General features: G+C 39.0%; 1 long non-coding RNA gene across 1 annotated transcript in view; it reads left to right on the top strand.

Annotated features, from left to right (window-relative positions):
* LOC129205405 (uncharacterized) overlaps positions 1-16,421 on the top strand; it is a 34,204-nt gene extending 17,783 nt beyond the window's left edge. The window contains exons 2-5 of the long non-coding RNA XR_008576714.1: positions 7,392-7,479; positions 9,853-9,964; positions 10,593-14,633; positions 15,792-16,421. This is a non-coding gene — a long non-coding RNA (uncharacterized LOC129205405). The remainder of the gene's footprint in view (positions 1-7,391; positions 7,480-9,852; positions 9,965-10,592; positions 14,634-15,791) is intronic.
* Positions 16,422-17,898: the final 1,477 nt, after the last annotated feature.

Raw genomic sequence — 17,898 nt, 5'->3', positions numbered from 1 at the left:
AAATGTAATGTATTTGTGTTAAATTTCCTTAGCAAAGTAAAAGGATTTCCTCACAAAAGTTAAGAAAATTTTTTACTAACCTGATAGAATTTAAGGCATCTTTCTTTCAGTAGAGTTTCTTTTCTATCAAATTTAGTTTACTATATTTCTTCTGAGCAAGACATCCTGCAATTGAATTTAGTATAAAAACATATATTCATTTTGGGTTTTACATAATAGAGAACAGTTTCTCAGTTAATTTAATGTGCTTACAGGACATATTGTTAAATATGGTTCAACAAAATCAATCCGAATGACCTCAAGATTAGATTTTATTTTTTCATATTTCAGAGAACGTCTCTTTTTGCACAAGGTTTGACACAGATTTCTAACACATGAACAATAGATTTTGTCTCTACTGAGTAGTATTTATTGCTTAAATCTAAGGGCTTCAAATCCTCAGCTGTACTGCATCCTGCTTCTTCTCCTTGCTTTACAGAGCTAATATAGCATGGAGGAGTTTAAGTATAAAAATCACGCAGGGTATATATGTCCAAGGCCACAAAAATATATACCTTAAATTGACCAGAAGTTCACATTCAGTAAGAGAAAAATTACTCAGTTGCATCTGGACATTCCTTCCACAGCTCTAAAACCTGACTAATATTGACAATTTGAAACATTTAGAAATTAAGATCTTGGCTTTATGTACACTGGATTTATGGAGTGAGCTGAAAATCCTCTCCTCTCCTCTCCTCTCCTCTCCTCTCCTCTCCTCTCCTCTCCTCTCCTCTCCTCTCCTCTCCTCTCCTCTCCTCTCCTCTCCTCTCCTCTCCTCTCCTCTCCTCTCCTCTCCTCTCCTCTCCTCTCCTCTCCTCTCCTCTCCTCTCCTCTCCTCTCCTCTCCTCTCCTCACAACAAGCAATCCAGCTCGTCCATGGATTTCTTTCCTTTCCCTTGGATCCCAACCTTCAAATTCTTCTTCTTCCATACTTGAACTTTGTTGCCAACTCCTACAATGTTGTCACAGGCCTCAATGTTTTGGGTGTTTTCTAAGAGCTCTTCATCTGCCAAATAGCTTACAAGCGAAATCTCTTCCATATTTCCAGAGACGATTTGGGGATATAATTCGCAGTGAGAACTGGATTGAATTCCGCCTTAGACTTCTTACTGAGAATATGATTTGAGGACACCTCAGGTCTGCCCACAACAACAGAAGCAGACGAAAGAACCTCCCATTTGTTATTAAAACAATAAAAAACTTCTGTTTCTAAGTGATATTCAGGAATATGGGACCCTTATTCACATTTGTTGAATGCTTGTGAAAGCAATGCTGCATTTGACAAGTCAGCTTGTTCTGGTGACTGTCCCTTTCCTTGCTCCAGTCAGACAGGACACGTTGGATGCTCACCACCGAGATGCCCTCTGCCTGGGTGACCCAGGGCACAGCCCAGCCACCATCTCAGAGGCCTGCTGCTGGCAGGACAGCATTCCCTATTTGAGGGGCCTCTGCTTCTCATTCTGAATAAAAAATCTGGCACATCTGTAAGATTTTTGTCAACACAGATCTTTGTGCTGTTTCCAGGAACCCAAAATACCCAGGACTGGCACTGGCATATCTCATGTGTTGTGTCAGCCAGTTTTGACTATCAAGGGATTACAAAACAGACGCAAAAATTAAACCCGAAACTGCTTCAGTAGGCAACTTGGAGAGAAATTCCTCTGCTGTTCCCTTTTTCATTTCTTTGCTTTGAACAGTTGTTCCAGTTAATGGTAAGTTCCCATCCCCCAGCCTCCCCACCAGATATCTAAAATTGAGTCTTTTTTCTGAAAACAAAACAGCCTTTATGCTTGTAAAGGTCTCTGTTCAGAGTACTAAACACAAGACTGATCACCCCAGTTTCTTCTCATATTTAACAACATGACTTTCGTCTTTAAACAATTTATTTCTGAAACATATTTCTTAAGTACCGTTTCCCTGTCTTCTCTTGTTTCTTCCACTTTTTAAAAAAAAAAAAAAAATTCTTTTTCCTGATGAGCATAAAGAGAGGGCAATAGCTCCTGGTCCACCATTTCAGATCCCACTGTGGGCCAGAACCTGCCCATCCCCTCTCACATGCAGATAAAAGGTTGTTGTCTGGTACTTGGATCTAGTCCTCCCTGCTAGAAGACCCTTGCAATCTTTTCCATGAACCACAGTCCATTGTGAAGAAGCTCAGGGAATGAAAAAAGGCGCACAGGTGTTTTTATTTTGTTATCTGAAATAACTCTTAAGAAAACCCCAAAACTCCCAAAAGCATACCCTAGATTTAGAAAGAAGAAAAAATTCCAGAACAAAAATTTATTGCAAATAAAAGTATTGAAATTCTTATGAATTAAAATACAGTACCTTCCCATTATCCCAGCATGTTATTTGATTAAAAAATGAAACATGGAATTGAAAAGGAAATAAATATTTGGTGAGAAAATAGCTGATACTGAAGCTTGCAGATGAAAATAAGTGAACAATATTAGACCCTCTGGTGTGCAAGATGGACTTCAGCTAGGATTTTAGCAGCAGTTCATCCATTAATTACCCTAATTTCTGAGGAAATATCAACCTTCAGCAGCCAGCCTACCTCTGTGAATGGCGAGTATGTAACCTATCCAGAAGTCATCTGAGTTAATCGAGATTAATTTCTTGTGAGCAGAGAGCTCAAATCTCCTGGGGTCTCATCAGAATGACAGCACTTCTGATTTATACCCATGTAACAATGTTATTTATAGAAGAAAGCGCTTCACAACAAAATCAAAATATTTTTCCTTACTTCCCCTGCCTGACAGCTGGAATATATGTACGGCTTCTCTCTTCCTTGAAGCCTTAAAATCCTTTACTTTATATGAATTCAGAATTATTAAATATAATGAATCATCATATAGGATAGCTACTAGCAGATGATATCTAAAAATGGGGTTGAATTCTCCATTTGAAAGAGGAGATGTGAGTTAAAAAAAAAATATATATATATGCATTTGCATTGATGGCAAAGGAAAGACTGTTTTATAAAGGCTGACTCAAATGTGAAAACCTCCTTTTACAAACAGCGGTTCTATTAGGCCAAAAAGCCACAGATCAGAGCAGAAGTGATTCCTGGAGCAGCCATCAGCAAAACTTCTGTGCAGCCCCCAAATTTTGTAGACCTTTGCCCCTCCTGCCCTCCACCTTCAAATCCAGACAGCTCCCCCTTTTTATTTTGGCAACGTTTCAGAGAGTTTGTGAAAGGTTGCTGTCCTGGTACGTCTTTCCTCCTGCCTGTAAAGACAACTGTTTAGAAGTGCCACTGCACTTCTGAATGTTTCAAGACGTGACCTCAGATAGCTTGAAGTCTGGTAGATTGTAGCTTTTAGGTTTAGGAGAAGAAAGTGCTGTGGGAAAGTTATCAAACCTCTTTTTGCAATGGGATGCAAATTCTGTTTCTGCCTCTGCTAGCTAGTGGGAAATTGGAATTTAACAGGGAGACTCCTTCAGAGGTGTGAAGGCTTATCCTGAATCAGGACACACTGGACATTTACAGAAAAGGTAATGAACAGAAATGAAGCTGGACTTGGAAAAAAGCCACAGCATCTGTTAAAAACCTCTCTTTAGAGATTTGAAATGCTGGGACTGAGTCTGAGGGAAACAGCACAGATGAAAGAGGGCATGTCGTTAAAACATGCAATGCTAATAAGTGGGTAATGCCTCCGCACAGACTGTGTTTGTGTGTATGTACACCCACAGCTCCTTGCCCTTGTATTTTTTAATCTCCCAAAGGAGTGTGAATACTTTGCAAACTTGCCGTTTTTATGGCATGATACTCCTTATAAAGAAAGAACCTGAACAAAGTAGTTATGTTTGTAGAGACATTGAGTGATATATAAATGAATCTTTATTTTAAGCTGATCTAACCTATTGACAGCAGAAGTGCAGAAGAGAACTAAATCCTCTATATTTAAAGTCATTTAAGAATTCCTTTTGGCACCACTACAGAGGACTAACCTTTGGTGTGCAAGCGTACACTGGAGTTTTTTACTGGTATTTAAATCTGGGCCAGGAATCTGGCAGGAGCTGCAATCTTCCTTCTGTTGAAATCAAACCTTTTCCCCAGGGCTGTTCACCCATTCCAAGGTCTTCTGAAGCATGGGCATGGGGAAGTTTCCAATTTTCTCGACACTTTTGTAAGACATTCTGTAGTACTGCCTATGAAAGAAGCACATGGAAATCACATGCAGACAGAGAAGAAGTTCTACTAAATGTCAGGAACTTACATCTGGTGCCTGCATCAGACTGAATATCATTGTTTGCTGTCCTTCCTGTAGAAGGGAAGAGTTCCCTATTGCTGGCAGCTTGCAGTAGTCTTCCTCTTTTATTAAAACAACTTTTTAAAACAGACCATGGACCTCAATACCTGCGCAAAATCTAAGCAAGGAGACTTTGCACGGGAGGGGAGCAGAGGCAGAGGCACACCATCCCTGATGTGGCTGCTGGGATCCTCCTGCCTATTCCTAGTACCTGAAGGAGTAGCTGGGAAGAGCACTCCCTCCTCTCCAGGACTTTATGTTAGTAGCCCAGGAATCAATCTGCATACTCTGTAGAAGGCTCCACAGAGATTTCGCCTGTTTCAAAAGGCAGGAATGTGAGGTTTTGGCCACTAATATTGAAAGACTTGCTATCATAAGGAAATTACAATTTGAAACATTTTGGATGAGGAATCTCTTCAACCTGAATAGGTATTTCCTAGATCCATGTGACCAGAAGCAAGGCCAGTCCTCACCTAGAATTTGAACAAATTGATTCTAATGTAAATGTTTGTTTTGTTTATATTGTTTCAGGAATGGCACAAATGTCACCAGAATGCAATACATCAGCCTTCCTCAGACTTAAAAGGAACTACTTTGAGGATCAAACTTTTTACCTTCATTCTCCAAATATAATATTCGCTTATCAAATATCATATTCACTTACATATATAATACTGTCTTATCAAATATCAAATATTTCTTGTAAATTTCATTTTGCTTTACAGTCTTGGAGTTGCCACTGCAACCTCAATGGCAGTTACCATAATTTTGCAAGGAAAAACAAGCCAGAGAGGTACTCATCTGGTGGTGGCATAATTTGCCAAAGCTCCACTGGAAATCAGCAGTTGAAAATCCAATATGTAGAAGTATTTTTCTGGGAAGAAATAAAAAACAGTGGAAATCTTTCACACACATCTCTGCCATCTGCATTTGGAAAGGTTTGAATCTCAGACATTCCACGTATATCTAAACTAAATTAAACATTTGATATCTTCAGTCTGCCATGATTATCTCTTATATCCTTCATTTTCACGTGGAAATGAGATATGTTTATCCAAACAAATGGATAGCATTCTTTGTTACTATGATGATAAAGCTGGCTAGATAGTTATTCATATGAGTGAGGATGAGACAGTTTTCCCACACGGTAAAATAATGTTTGTCTTGGAGTACAGTGAGGCACCCACTGAGATGCATCACAAAATGCCCCAGCTACTTTGACAAAAGAGAAAAAAATTGCCAGACGTCCAAGTACAGGGTGGATAAATAAGCAGTATAAATAAGGGAAGAAGTAGGAAGCAATTGCCAGGCCCTCAGCCCTAATGTGTGCTGTCTCCACAAAGTCCCATTTGTGGCCTCAGAAATTATTTCTTCTATTTTCATTTGTTTTTAAAATACATGCCACAGAGAGAGGAGTTTTCCAGCACTCAAATTAATGTATAGAATACTGCAGTGGTAAAAGAAACTATGCTAGCAATGCATATGTAAATTTATTTCTGCCTTTGAACTCTGTTTATACATCACTCTGGAACTCAGCTGCTAATATTTAGCACCACTATAGTCCTTGCTTACAGCATTTTAGTGCCAAGGGGAAAAAAAAGGGATTTCCTTTTCTTAGCAAGGGATTTCAAGAAGAGAGGGGAAGAAAAGTCTGCTCTTATTGAACTTTCCTCACACATAACTTTTTTCATTAGCTGTGAAATGTCTACATCTGCAGCTAGAAACAAAACTGATAGATTTCAGTGATCCAAGGTGATACTATTGTAAGGGAAATATCAGCAATTCTGTGATTCAACATGTACTTTCCTTGTAAAGGAAAGCCAACGTGAAAATACTTGTGCATCTGAGATCAATAAAAATGTCCTAATTTTTAAAGAAATATTCTCATAGACTTGTCAAGAGAAGTAATATAAAACTGCATTGCTCAAATGTCGTTGCTTTTTGCAGAGGAGCAAATTTTTCTAACACCCAGATCAATGTAGTGTAGAGTCTTAATCAATTCAGACTGAAATACTTTGAAGTTCTAACACAAAAGCCAGCTGGTGGAAGTGTGTTGCAAAAAGAACTAGCTGAATTATTCATTGTGAATAATCTGTGTTATGAATTTACCCTCCCACTGCCCCACCTCCTTTTCAGGAGTTGTCTGCAATGCAGTCCTCATCTCTCTGAGTGCTTGGCAAATGGTTTATATTGATGCATTTTTATATGGTTCCAAGAGTTGCTGGATCTCCTGAAAACTATTATTTAAGTTACTATACTTTGTGACTTACAGTCACATACAATACCACCTAGTAAATCCTTTTATGGTATTATTTCAGTACACTGATGAGATGACTAAAACTTTTTAACCTAGAGATTCCCCTTGTAACTTCAGACAGTAAACTAAGGTGGCTAAGTGAGATGCATAGGCACCCTGTATAGGCTCTTTCTCTAACTGAAGGTGAATAGCACTCACAGAGATTGAGGCAGGTCATCCGTGCAATTATTGCTCTTCAGAGGTGCCTGGCCCTTCCATTTATTAGATTGGGAGTGTAAAGAGACTATGAACACCACGTTGAAGAGTTAAATCTGGGTCTAGATGAGATTGCCTGGTTTGAAGTCATCCTTATGTAATATAGACAGGAGACTATTCCATTCAGCTAACATCAGATAACTCTTTTCTAAGATTACCCTTATGGTCAGTAAGGAAACATAAGTCCTTCTAGGCAGCAAATCATTTCATCCTAAGTAGATTTACAAAATAGCTAGATGACTTATACCCTAAAGGGCTTATTTCTCATAGGGTCTTGTGATGGGAACTTAAATAACCAGCCCATGTCTGTGTATCTATACCGAGGATATCTACATTCAGCTAAACTAATTTCACCTACAAGTCTTACCCACTCATGTTACTCATGCCACTGATGAACATTAGTGGCACCAGCCCTTTTCCAGCTGCTGGAGAAGCATTTCTATTGATAACACGGAGAAATGGGTTCTCAGTGTCATTGGTACTGATGAAGTGTGCTGAAGTATTCAATGACTCCTAATTCTTTTTCAGAGTTTTCACCCCAAAACCATAATGAAGAAATATAACATTACTTACTTGTTCTGCAGGTGGATTACTACATCTGGAACCCATTTATACTCTTCTTCCTAAATAAGTCCTCAAAAAGTCATCTGTGTTTTTCTAAGAAAATTCAAGGTAAGTGGGTACTTCATAGCTCTATAGATGCAACAGAAGAGTGATGAAATATCTGAGTGATAAGATTTTTGTGCACTGACTCAGAAATAATTGGGTATAAGCTTCCTGTTAATAAATTTACCTGTGAAAGGAAGACCGTTCTAGCCATCAAAGGACTAAACAGTCTTTTGAAACAGCCTTCCAAGAGATTATTAGTGATAAAAAAGATGGAGTTTGATAGGTTTATGAGCAAGACTACACGATGTTAGGTCTATTTTAGTTGGAGGTTGGACTTTTGATGGCGATTCTAATCCTGTGTTGCTGCTAAAGCCATTAACTCTTAGAATCATTGCACGTCAGAAGTTTGAGCAGATTAAAAGAGTGTTTTAACCATTTGAGAACTGATGCTAATTCTATTCTGTATATACACCTGCAACAGTGAGCTAGCTAGATAAAAATATCTGTGTAACTGCCTGTCATGCAAAGGAGACACTCTCCTATGAACACCTATCTGAGTCACTTATGTGCAGTGACGCATGCAATTTACTAGAAGTGCTCATTCCAGTTTTTCAGGAATTCACATCTTCCTTTGGCTTATCAACATCTAGCAGTACATTCTTTTTCATTATGTATATATTCAGAGAAGCACAAAAATGCTTACTAATCTAAAATGCATTTCAGAAAGCCATATAGATATATACTGTAAAAGATACCTATACATGTACAGAGACAACTGATTAGAACTATTGGTTATATGCAGAACAAACAAGCAAATAAATATTTTTAATGTTATTAGTTAAAAAAAATGCTTAGTTCATAGATATAGTTTCCAGGGGAAATATTCATTGTTTGGAGACAAGATTGAAGTATGGCCTTAAGTGACTACATGTGGTACTAAATTTGTCTTTTCATACACTACTCAGCATACGTGCTAGTGCAGGGGTGATGGAAGGAAAAGAGGGGAAGAGGAAATGGTATGGGTGTTTTTTATATTCACTCTTTTATCCTGCAATTGGCTGGTATATGACCTTACATCTTCTTTTACCAAGTGCAACAACTCCAAGGATAGAAGTCAGTATCCTGAGACAATGAAAACCTGGAATTGCTCTTGCACAAATGGTCTTGTAAGAAGCTGGGGTGATGAGCATAGTTTTTGCTGGCTTGTGATGTGTCAATCCTCTCTCATCAGGCTCAGTTAATAAGGTTAAACACTACTTTTGAGAGATTTGTGTTGGTAGTGCCCATGTGAAGTAGTCATGATGAGGATCATGTCCTTTGATACAGATGATGCTTTACCCACAGTGAAGAAAATGTGCTACCCTCAGCTATGCCCTTTGTTTAAACTTGTTCCTTGACTTTCTCGAAATAAATGGAGCATATGAAAATACACTAGGGGTATCTTGCTAAATACCGTGGCCAGCTCAGACCTGCCAAAACTTAACCTCAAACTGGGGGTTCCTAGCTATTGGAACAATAGAGTTGCTAGGGCTGAGAGGGTGTAAAATGCACAAAATGTTCCTGCCCACAAATATGCTGGAGAAGATACAAAAAAAGTAAATTTCTTAATATCCTGATCTCCACCTCCCTGACTTTTACTAATGTTTAACAGTTTCATTTTCCCCTCACTGTTTACTGACACCCAGGATAAATTAATGCATGTTATGGGTAAAATGCACTAGAATCAAACCAGTTTAATTTTATGTCCACTTGATGCTAATAGAGAGGAAATTATATTCAGTTTACAGTTTGACCAGCTATTCGAAAGTTTGAACTATGCTTTTCTTTTGGGGGTTTCCTAAAAAGCACTATCTAGTACAATTATCCTTCGGTAACCTTTAGATATAGAGATAAAGAAGGGAGAAGTTCCAGTTTAGATCAGGCTATTTTCAGAAATAAGGCTTTCAGCATCATTATTTGCAGCTGGATTGAAATTAGGGGAGTTCGGTGTCAGCACTGTCCTTGGGGAGGGTTTGCTTCTCACAGAGAATGATGCAGTGGAAATGTGTCCCCAGCTTGCACAGGGTCTTAGTGCTTTCTTTCTGATCTTCTGAGATCTGCTTTAATTGATGGGGACAATATTTTTAACAGGGTAAGCCTTAACCTGGTCCAGTGGAAAACATATTCTCACTAGCATGAAGAATTTTGCTGCACTAACAGCCTGAGGCATCCTTGTTTCTGTCTGGTGGCTTGAGCTCTTCCTGGCAGCTTGTCTCTACCAGTGATAGTGGAAGACTTATTTACGTATTGCTCCACGTTGAAGCCTCGACTGTTATGTATAAGGGAATGACTTTCATATATCTGCTTTATTAAATAGAAACCTTTCATTTTCAAAGTGCATATTTTCTGTAGCTGATGTGACAGCTTTAACCACAGTTATTTTCATTTTTGCTTTAGAGACATGTGGAAATGTGTACATAAATACTGTTCCAGTGCACTGGATACACATTCATAAAGCATCACAGAGAAAAGATGATTCAACGGTCCTGGAAAACAGAAAAAGTTACAGGTGAAGTTATGAGAGAAACTTCTAGGGAGCAAGACAACTTTCAGGAATAAAAGAAAAATATCTGTTTTCTTTATCAGAGAACATTACTTCTATCTTCTCTTAATCTCAGACAGCAAAACAGAGTAAAACAACCAACAATATTGCATTGCTATAAACTTTTTCCTATTATAAACTTTTTTCCTGTTTATCATGATGGAAATTAAGAAGGAGATCAGGACTGTCCAAGTCCTGCACGCGCACTGTGGGCTGTATGGCACGTACCTTTTGCAGCTCTGGGTTGTACAAGGCTCTCTATGGGACTGAGGTGTGCTTGGAATAGAAGGTCCTCCATTCAGAAAGCTGTTGTAATACAGCTGAGGCTCTCTGCAGACAACTTAAGGTCACATAACTTTTTACATATTCCCCATTGGCTATACATATTCTGTGTTTTGCACAAACAGCATAGCCAAAGTCATGTGTTCTAAAATGATTTTGAAAAAGGGTGCAAGATTGCAGTAAAAGCCCTAAGATTATATTTGGAAACATTCATACATTTGGTTTTGAGGCATTTAAACTTGAAAGTGGTATTAGTGGTATTCAAGCTATGCTTTGCCATCATGAGAACTAATAACTTTTTTTTCTGTTTTAGTTAAGAAGAGATTTTTCTGGTGATCACAGAAGATTAGGTGTGAAAAAAATGTTGGGTGTAATGGGATGTGTGGCAAAGTTCAGTGAATTGGCAACAACTGGTGAGAATATGATAGTGCTGAAGAAGGCATGTGACCTGAACACAAGGTTTATTAGATCTCCAAATAAACAAATCTGCATTCTGCTTCCAAATGTCTCCAGGTGCAAAACAGCCAATTGTAAAGTATTTCTATTTTCCTAGATAGATTACATATTGTCTGCTGATACTTTTTAAACTTTTTTTTCTTTAGATTTCCATGGTGGTTGTTTCCTTATTATATTTTTTCTTTCTTTAAAAAATTTGTTTGATTCTACACTTCTGCTCCACTCACAATCTTTTGCACAAGCTTATCAGCTCTTCCTTCTGTTACTTTTTCTGCTGCATATTTTACAGCTCTCTGTTCCTCTTTCTTTCATACTTTTAACATATAAAAATAATCTAAATTAAGTCTATCAGTCCTGCATGGAGAACAGGAAAAATCAGAAATCCTCATTGATCTAGTTAAATATCATCTGCAGATGGTCCTGTTCTTAACAGGATGTGCTTTATTGAATTTAGAATGGAAAAAAGCAAAACCAAAAACTCGGCTCTATGAGCTGTTGTGAAAAGAAGTAGAAAATAAAAAGAAGATATGAGACACACATGGATAAAAGGCAGGACTATCCACAGCCTTATTTGCTTTCTTCTTCTTTACTTTGAATTTGAAGAGCTTAAAAATTGCTCTCTAGATGTATATATTGTGACTACATTATTCAGTGGTTTCATTGCATTGATTTATATTATAAATGTGCTTTGTAAAAAGATTTAAGAAAAGAATATACTATTAGACTTTAATTTGAACAGAACACTTGAGGAATCATTAGGAAATGAGGTAAAGATAAGAGAAAGGAGAAGAGAATTACTTGGCACTGGGCTGGGCAAGTAAAAGATGCAATTTCATTGATTGGCCTACAGGGTACTATGAACAGAAAAACAAATTTAGCTAAAACTCCCCCTGTGTACCCATATATACCATTTAATCTCTTAGTGATATTGAACTGCATTATACTATCTGTCTTACATCTTCTATTTAATTTTAGTGAGAATATGAAGCACATGGTGTCTCATAATAGTGAGAATGACTGATAGAGCTCTGAAACTAATTGTATCCTAGATATGAGGTACCTGAAGGTAGGATTTGGAGAAGTGGTAAGACTCTGAAATGAACCTTACACTGTGTCTTTTAGATTGTTCTTTCATGGCCCTAAATCTTGTTAATATAACAGGAAATATCCCATTGTTTGGTGGAAGATGTTAAATCCTCTACTGTTGTGTTTAGTCCTTAATTTTCACTCAACATGAATCCTAAAGCAACTGTGCTGTCTCTGGCACACGTAGTGGTGCATAGTTTAAGCCTCAGCATGAGATTCACAAACGCGAGTCAGTCTAGATGCAGACACCTTCAAGGCACTGCAGACTGGATCCGACTCTCTTTTAGGACCGTGAGTATCTGGTAGAGTGGCCCTTTTGTTCAGCAGCCTCACGCAGGGGTTTCCTCAGACACTTACAGCAAGGGCACCTGCAGCATTTCTAGACTTTTTAGCCTAGATAGGATAAGATCTCTTTCCAGCATCACCTGTGCTTTTGCTGGGTTAAACGCAAAAGGAATTAGAGTCTTCCCTGGAAGACAGGGTCTGGGTCACTGAAATAGTGCCTGTAAGATTTAACACTAAACTTTATTTGCTGTCATCAAAACCGGGGCATAAGTCACAACCAGGCCTTTCCAGAGTAGATCCATATGGGTTAGCAGGGTATTGCATAAATGGAAGGGCACATCCCTCCCTGACACCATGGTTTCAGCCCTCGACAGGGCAAAAACAAACCTCACCAAAAGTCTGAAGTAACTTCAGCAGGTATTGGCAACTAAGCTAAAGGAAGGACACCCTGGCAGTCCACATGTGTGTGTTAGGAGAGGGATGGTGGGAGTACTTTCCTTTGTCCCCATCCCCAGACTTCAATTATCTATGTAAAGAAACAGGATTACACACTCCAGACATGGTCTCCCCAAGGTGAGAGAGTGGGAACAGGTTCTGTGCCATTACACGCAGCCAGGAAAGAGCAGATCACCATCTTACGCAACCAAGCAAACCCAGCTCCTGAGCACTCCAGCAGGCCTCTTATACCCCACGACCAAGCTAGCCCCAAGAACCAAGGTTTCCTAGCTCAGACCCTGAGCTACCTACCCACTGCTGGATCCACGCTGAACCTGCAGTGGGACCAGGCAGGGCTGCCTGTACCAGGCTATGGGAGGTGGCAGACAGCAGCAGTTTTGGTTCCTGACTCTGCTCAGGTCAGGAGAAGCTGAGTCTCCTTCCTACAGCAGCATCATCTGGCATTTAGCTGGGCCTCGTCTTCATCAGCAGAGCGATCCTAATGAGAGCTTGCGGGTTTGGCAGCTCACTGGTTAAGGTGCTCTGCCTTGGGCACTGCCTGGAGCTGGAGGGTGTAGGTTCGGTTTCCCCTTTACTCTGTAACAGTTCAAACCAGCATCTTCCATTTAACAGGAGAGTGAAAAAGAAATAATGCAAATAAATAAGTCAATTACTTGTGCCACTTGAAGTCAGCTCTCAAGGAGAAGATGGAGCTATTTCATTAGCTGGCTCTTGCCACATGGAAGATGGTTTAATTTTAAAGTACGGCTAGGGAGAGCTTGTTTGTCCGGAGCACAGTGATATCTGTGACACCCCACACAAACAGATTATTAATACATTAACAGTCCTGATATTGTGTGCTGATTTGTGGCTTTTTCTCTTTAGTTGCGCACATTTTGCAAACTGACTACCTGAAAAGAATAAACCAAAATAAAATCCTACTAAGAACTATTAGTTAAACACCATGCTATGTTCTAACAAACATAATTTTTGATCATCGTCCTATGTAATAGAATCCCAGAGATGGAGGAAAAATGAAAGACGGTACAAGAATTTAAATATGTTTGTTTAATAAAGTCATTAAAGCAAACTTTAATACTCTCAAGACAAAAAACCCTTTTGACTCTTTCACATAAACCAAAGATATTTGTAGTCCCTTCTAATTCAGTTAAAGGCTAATCTCTTTTAAATCCTCATTCTTGTCCATTCTTTACTGAGGCAGTGAAATCTGATTATTAACAAAGGTGATGGAGTGCTTTGGCAATCAGCTGCTGCAGCTCTGTATCAAGTATAAGAGGAACTGATTGGAAAGATCGGAAAGGGTCTGAAGAATACACAGAGAAACTCTTGCTAGCATGAACACCTGATAATATTCAAAGTGTTTCTGTAAAAGACAGATGGCTAAAGGAAAAACTCCACCGTAGCTATGTAACAACAAAGAGGAGGTCTAATAAAAAAATGTCTGAAGTCATCCATATGGGTGGAGAAAATTAACTACATTCAAATGAAATATTGGGAGCAAGCAGTTTTCTAACAAACAACTTGGAGTTAACACAGCCAGAGTCAGATGAGCTCTCCCGAGGAGAGAGGGGAATGAGTCCCCTTGGTGAGGTGGGGCAAAATGGAAAAGTTCAAGCAGAGTTTATGGCAACTCTTGGTCGCAACGGTCCAGGCTGTGTTTGAGAAGTGCGCAGCTCAGCATGGGAAAAAGAGATGCAAGGGCTGCCCTACACTGCTTTGATCTTCAGCTGACCAAGTGACCCCATCCTGTCCTTCAGCATATGGAGCTCTCCAGGATCAGATCCCGCAGGCATCATACTGGCCTCTGGGTAAACCGAAAGCAGACGGCGGCGTTACCTAATTGCTACACGGACACTTCCTGACTCACTCTCTGGGCTTGCTTCCCCCTCTGCTACAGTGGTCCTTTTCCCCCCTTGGCTCCAAGGAGATGACAGTGGGGGCAAGGAAAAGAAGGACACGTTAGACACCCGATGGCAGTATCAACACTGCAGAACGAGTGGAGGGGAGAGCAAAAGCTGTATGCTGTTCCGCCCTCGGCCAGCCACAGCGAAAACAAGCAGCTCAGATGAAGGTTACCGCACATTTGTTTTCTTCGGTGGGGTAACTCGGAGGTAGCATGAATGGTAAAATCTTTTTACTCCAAAATGAGGGTTTGATTCCAGCTCTACAGGCCCCAGACTGATGGGCCTGAAGGAAAGAATAAAATTTCCTCTAGCTCACTGATCCACTGAGAGTTTTACCTGCCAAGGAATGAGAAACCCCAGTTATTCTTTCATAGGGATCTACACCATTACGCTGTTTTGATATGAAACAGGTTGTAAGTACGCAAGGCTGCCAAACTTTACTACAGAAATACTCTTGATGTCTCTCAATGGAACCTACTTTCCTAAATTAGAGCCTTACAATTGCTACAGTATGAGCAGAAACAATCAAATTCTGCCATGGTTACACAGCATAGAATGACACTTCAGTGGTAAAAAACATTACAATGTAAGTAATTACTAATTTTCATCATTACGTGGGCTGTAATAGTCTATATGTTACATTACTTTTGTACAAAGGTTGCTGGAAAATTTAAATTCAAAGCTTAATATCAGAGTACCATTTTCTTTGTCTCTGCAATTTTTTGAGCATGGAGGTTTCTAATTCATACTGTTGTGCATCTCTCTTGATAGCAGAGAGGCTCATTCATGTCACTGTCTTCAATTTAAATTTAGATTGCTTATATGTGTTCATATTTTCAATTTATATTATTACATCCACTCCTGCTCTATTCTTTGCTCATTAGGGACCTCTGAACACCAGCTCGAGGAAGTTCTGTTAAATGAATCGCATGCCCTTTGCAACAGCTCTTTGAATGACATGTGTAATTATCAACAATTAACAAGATGCTAATTATACCTTCAAATTATAATCCTACTGAGCAAAATAAAAATCCTTTATGGAAGAAAAAATTGTTAAAGGCACAACATTATATTAAACCAAATGACAAAAGTTTGGCAACTTCCAACAGTATAAATCAAACAAACTGCTGAACACATCATGCAGCTTGCCAGAATGGCTCTCTGCCAATTAGCTTTTCATTGCATATTCAATAAGTTGGGGGTGGGGGGTGGGAAGAAAAGTGAAGGCTGAAGATGATTTAACTGACGTGTCACTGCTCAATCAATAAAAAAAAAAATCAAAAAAGTGTAACTATTTAAACTTTGCCGTGTGCGTTGTCTTACAGTTACATCAAATTGACAGAGAAGAAAGGTTTGTCTGAAAGGTTTGAAGCTACAGCAATTTTAATAAATTCTACAACTGCAAGAGAAACAGCAAGAAAAAGCCTCCTTGTCAACATAAAAACTTGGACCCAGTCTTGTAAATGCTCACCATGGATTTGATTTTTTTTTTAGCAGTTTGCACAGGCAGTTTTGGATCTTTATCTGCACTCAAAGATGGAAATCCTTGCAAAAGTAGAGCAGCTAGAATTAAACCTCTACATTCACGTGTTCTCAATTTTTATTAGTTATGTTTACTCCTGGTATAATTTAGCTTAAGTATGTTGTTCTTCAGTTCATCCTGATCCAGTAATTCCTCAAGGACTTTCTTAGTTTTGGTGTCAGACCAAAGTGCTCACAATACAGAAGTTTTGTTGGCATGAATAATAAAAAATGTATTCAATCTGTTGAAAACCTAAAAAAAAATCCATTTGTTTTCTCTAAAAAGAGTGTCCCTACTATAGGGTAAAACAGAGCTTTCAGGTACTATGACAGTTCTCTAAGATGCCTGGGTTTTATACCCCTTCTATGGTAAAAGATATAATTTAACTCAAGAAGGAAAAAAAAATTACAGAGAATTCTCCCAGTCAGGTAGAATTATCCATGGTCCACTCTGCAAGCATGTCTGCACTCCTTGCAATAAATGCTATAAAAAGAGGACAGCCTCCTGTGTCTATATCATTGTTAGCTCTGCTGCAAACATGCAGTGGGGAACAGTTTTAGTTTTGTGGGTTTTCTTGTTTTGCTTTGCTTTGCTGTTGACAAATTCCAAAGAGTTTATAAACCTTAGCAGGAATGGTTTGCACTCACTCACTGAGGTGTATTAGGTGCTCTGGTTGGCCAAAATAGTGGTTGGAATACATGCCATGCAGCTTCTGGAAATGTTTTCAGGTCATGAAGCGTGATCTGCAAACACTCCAAGTCAACCCTTTGCAAGCTTTTGACAGGCTGGAATTCACACACAACTGATTTGCCAACCTCCACAAAAGGCTCATTAATAACCCAATTTGTTTCCAGTGACTACCTGATCCAGCTGAAGTTTTGAAATTCAGAAATCCTTGGAAGTTTTAAACTCTATTCTTCATTTTACAAAGAGGAGTTTTAAAGGCAATACCTAATTTTTTAGCTACATAAGAAAACATTGTCTCCTATTCTACTGTGCAAAAAGATATAGTAGGGGTTTTGTGTCTTAAGAGAAAGTGGAAACTACTTAGAAATTACTTCAGAAGACATGCCATCAGGAAAGCAATGGGAAATTGGATGACAGCATTTGTCATATTCCATCTGTACTTAACTTTTCATAACCTATCTTATCTAAACATAGAAAGGGAAGGAGTTGTTTAATTTAGGCCTCATACTACAACCATTTAATAGTCATTAATTACTTTCTTCTCTGTGAGAACACAGGGAAAAGCAGACTCATAATTAATCTAGATTTAAATATCCAAGAAAAGAGATGTCCTGATCTGCCAGGACTATATGCAGCAGAGTAAAAAAAAACCCATCCTATTCCCCTGTAATTTTCTACCGGAACCTGAAGAGGCTGCCGATCGATGATTGGCAACCAGACTCTTTTCTATACCACCCCACACAGCAACTTCTCTAAGACATCTTTACTTTCTAGGCTCCTCAGATCACTCTATACATCAACATAGTTTTCCAAAACACGCTAAACTTTTTTGCTTTATGTCTCTTTGTTTGTTTGCTTATTTGTTGTTGGGTTTTCTCGTGGTGAGGTTGTCAGATGACTAATCTATTCTTATGTGGTATGTCTGGATTGACAATGTAGGATATTAGGTAGCTACTGCTAGACAGACCTGTACTGTTGGAGTTTTCCAGTCTGAGAAACTGAAATAATTGCGCTGAGTAGACTTTTTTTTCCTCTCATAGTCTACTTGCATTCTGGTAAAAAAAGGAAGTATCCTGGCTTGATTTATGGGAATATGCCTCTAAGCATTTGAAAAAGAGCAAATCCAGGAAAGCGCGGCATTAAGCAGTAGCTGTGTCCTGTCCACAGGTCAAGACATGGAATACCAAGGAGCAGGAAGCTCCTACATCCTCAGTCTTGGTAGA

Source organism: Grus americana, chromosome 3 (assembly GCF_028858705.1).
Source record: "Grus americana isolate bGruAme1 chromosome 3, bGruAme1.mat, whole genome shotgun sequence".
NCBI classification, from domain to species: domain Eukaryota; kingdom Metazoa; phylum Chordata; class Aves; order Gruiformes; family Gruidae; genus Grus; species Grus americana.
The sequence above is the reverse complement of the archived record's forward strand: the minus strand, read 5'-3'. Positions and strand labels throughout refer to the sequence as shown.